The sequence below is a fragment of the Megascapheus bottae genome, chromosome 16 (assembly GCF_031878675.1).
Source record: "Megascapheus bottae isolate mThoBot1 chromosome 16, mThoBot2.hap1, whole genome shotgun sequence".
Taxonomy (NCBI): Eukaryota; Metazoa; Chordata; class Mammalia; order Rodentia; family Geomyidae; genus Megascapheus; species Megascapheus bottae.
In genome coordinates, this window is record NC_143524.1 from 30,130,824 (window position 1) to 30,134,675 (window position 3,852).

Below are 3,852 nucleotides of genomic sequence, written 5' to 3' on the forward strand. Positions count from 1 at the left end.
CTTTTGTAATATGCCTCTTATCATTTATACTACATTGCACACACAGCTCTGTCTCACTGCATGAAATCTGCATTATCTGTTTCCTCCTTATGGAGCTGGCCAACGAACCTAGGGCCCGCTTATTTTAGGTGAGCACTCTACCAGTGAATTATACTCCCAGCCCTACATTTTGTAATTGCTGAGTAGTTTTTCTGGTAATGTATCACAACTTAACTGTGAAGCTATTTTTTATGATTTTGATGATTTCCTACATTTAATTTCCTATATTTGCTTTATTCTAGACATCTTTCTATTCACTCCTTGCTAGCTGGGAGTTTGGCCTAGTGGTAGAGTGCTTACCTAGCATCCACAAAAACCCAGCTTTGGTTCCTTGGTACCACATACATAGAAAAAAGCTGGAAGTGGTGCTGAGGCTCAAGTGGAAGAGCTCTAGCCTTGAAAAAGTCCAAGGACAGTGCTCAGGCACTGAGTTCAAGGCCCAGGACTGGAAAAAAAAAAGAATTTGATCTCTCATATGAACTACATTAAAAATAATAATAATAAGCCTGTTCCAAACATCGACCTGTAACTGTATATGAGCTCTGAGCAGAGGGTAACAGTGCTCTGTGACTTCTTTCCATTTCTCATCTCAGTGATGCCCAGCAGTTCACGAACACCTCTGCTATTAAAAAGCCAGGAGAACAAAGAGTCATGATGTTTCCATAAAGAATAAACAAATTTCCTCTTCAGCATAAAGGAATGTTTTTAATGGAAAGAATATTACTTGGGGAAAATACAAATATTTATAATTGTCAGTAGGCATAACACCCACATTTTACAACTATTAGGACCAAACAAATGAGCCCATCTGCTTACACAGGATTTAATTAAACAGTTTTGAGAAATAATGCAAACACTGTGGAAATGTGCAGGATTTGTGAACATTCCCTCTGCAGTAGAAATGCCTGATTTAGGGTTCGCTCTGGTGTCTGCAGATTATATAGATGATGGCATGTTTTTCCAAGTCATTAACCTGGGCAAAGCTTTGGGGCCAAATGAGAAGCTACATCCAAACTCTAAGGGTCTAGATGATTGGTGAGACAACAAAGGAAAGAGCCTCCATCATTCAGTGCTGTGAGTGCATTTGGGGAGGGTGATTGCCTGTGAGGATGCATGGTTCAATGCTTGCATTGTTTCCTGAAGGTCTGCTTCCACTGATACTAAAAGGAAAAGTGTGTGGACTGTGCTCCCTCAGGGACTGTTCAAGGTGACAATGTAAGAAACATTTTTGAACTTTTTCCTTGTGTTAGAACTCTTTCATTCCTTTTAGTATTACCTCTTTTGTATGATAGCATAGAAGAAAAATAAGCAAACGTATAACAAACATCATTTTATCAGGACTCTTGATGACAAAAGACAGAAATGCAACTTAAAACACACTAAATCACAAGCTGCAAGTTACAGGCCCAGGTTAAAAATGAGGCTGACTTCAAGAAAGGCTGGATCTCAGCCTGTCCTTGGCATCAAGAGCCTTTTAGTCTTAGCCTCCAATGATCCATGCTTCTGTCTCAACTTTTCAGACTCATATTACAGAGGTCAAGTCAGGTGTGGGCTCTCATGTTCATAGATTATAATCTAGGGGTAGTTGTGGGGATGGAACGACTCAGCTGCAGTCTGGTAAATTTTGGTAAAGGATCTCAGGACAAGATTTTTGATACAGGTAAATTATTTGGGAAAGAGTCCCATAAGGAACTAGTAAGGCTGGGGGAAGGGGGAAGGGAGGAAATGGGAGGCAATAGAATTAATCAGTGATGTAGCTCTGTGAGCAAGTAGGGTGTAAGGTATCAATCAGATGGAACACATCAAATTTCTCCCTCTAAAGAAGCCCTGAAATTTGCCCACAGGCTTCCATCCCTTACCCTTATTGGCTGAGAATTGTTCTCGAGGCATTGAATCAAATAGTTATAGCATTGTCAGAAGGTCTCAGGGTGAGAAACAGAGAGGCACAGTTGCTTGAATTAGGAAAATGTTAGCATGCCAGATATTGTCCAATATAACCAGAAATGAAGTAGCTTTACAACACTGTAGGGGTTACTCTTTATTTTGGTGGTCAAGTGGCTGTCAAGGGTGCTGTGGCTCACTGACACTGTCCAGTGAATAGACTGACCACTGTCTAGAGAATAGCATACAATCTAATTCTAGCTTAGGAAATGATCCAAATTCGGAGTTTGATTTCTGTTCTGTTGAATGTACATCACTAATTTCTTTTTTTCTTTTTGCCAGTCCTGGGACTTGGACTCAGGGCCTGGGTACTGTCTTTGAGCTTCTTTTGTTCAAAGCTAGCACTCTACCACTTGAATCACAGTGCCACTTCTGTTTTTTTCTGTTTATTTGTACTTAGGAATTGAACACAGGGCTTCATGCTTGCTAGCAAGCACTCTATCACTAAGTCACCTCCCCAGCCCTTATAATACTTTCATACCACCATAAAGTCAAAAACCTGGGCACAGTGGCTTACACCTGTAATCCTATCTACTCAGGAGGCTGAGATCTGAGGACCAAGGTTCAAAGCCAGCTGGGGCATAAAAGGACCTGAGACTTTTTTGTGTGTGTGTAGGGGTGGGAGGGTCATAGGGCTTGAATTCAGTCTGGGTATTGTCCTTGAGCTCTTCAGCTCAAGGCTACCGCCCTACCCTTGAGCCAAGCACCACTTCCTGTTTTCTAGAGGTTAATTGGAGATAAGAATTTCAGGTCCTTTTGTGCCTGGGCTTGCTTTGAACCTTGATCCTCTGATCTCAGCTTCCTGATTGCAGATGTGAGCCACCATGACAGCTAAGAACAGTGCCCAGGCCAAGTTCAAGCCCCATCACCCACCAAAAAAAAAAAAAGAAAGACAGTTGTTATTATCATCTGTTAAGTGAGGACTCTCTCCCTTGCTGGTAGTTTACTCTGATGCTTGAATTAAGACTTAGAGGTAAGGTACCAGGAAAGTGCTTAATAAACAACTAAGCTATGATCTATGTAAAGAAAACAAAACATTCCCAGACTGAAGACTGGAAGGAAAAAATGAGAATGTGAACAATAGGTATATCTGAGAAGGTAGAAGATGGACTGAATTTTGCTTCAGTACATTTCTGTACTTGTGAACTCTCTTTAAAATAATGAACAGGCCCGGGTGGGTAGCTCCTGCTTGTAATCCTAGCTACTGAGATCTAAGGATTGCTGTTCCAAGCCAGCCTGGGCAGGAAAGACAGTAAGGCTTCTATCTCCAATAAACTACTCAAAAATGCCAGAAGTGGCACTGTCACTCAAGTGGTAGAATGCTAGCCTTGAGAAGAAAAAGAAAAGGCTTAGGGACAGCACCCAAGCTAAGTTTAAGTCCCAGAACCAAAGATAAGATGAAAAGAGAGAGAGAGAGAGAGAGAGAGAGAGAGAGAGAGAGAGAGAGAGAGAGAGAGAGAGAGAGAGAGAGGAGATATTAATTTGATAATCAGGAAACTTTTCTTTTAATAACTTAGAGACTTAGAGGAAGTAGATTCAGAAGACTGTTCTATTTGCTTAAGCTTTCTGTAATAAGGTGAATGATCCTTCACCAGGCTTGGCTACATGACTTGTTTTGCCCCATAAGATGTAATTAATAGCACATGCCTATGATAACTGCATTTAGAAACCCAAGAAAGACTATGCAATAAATATGAGCGGTCTTCATTACTATGATTATTTTTATTATCTTTTTTAAGTCATGGAGTAATTTCTGTGGTTGATACTCAAATAGTTTAAATTCAAGTACTTTTATATTTTAAAGAAAAATCCATTAAACAAAACCAAAAATAAGCCAGCCCTGTATTATCCAAGTTCTTCCTGAAAGGTAAT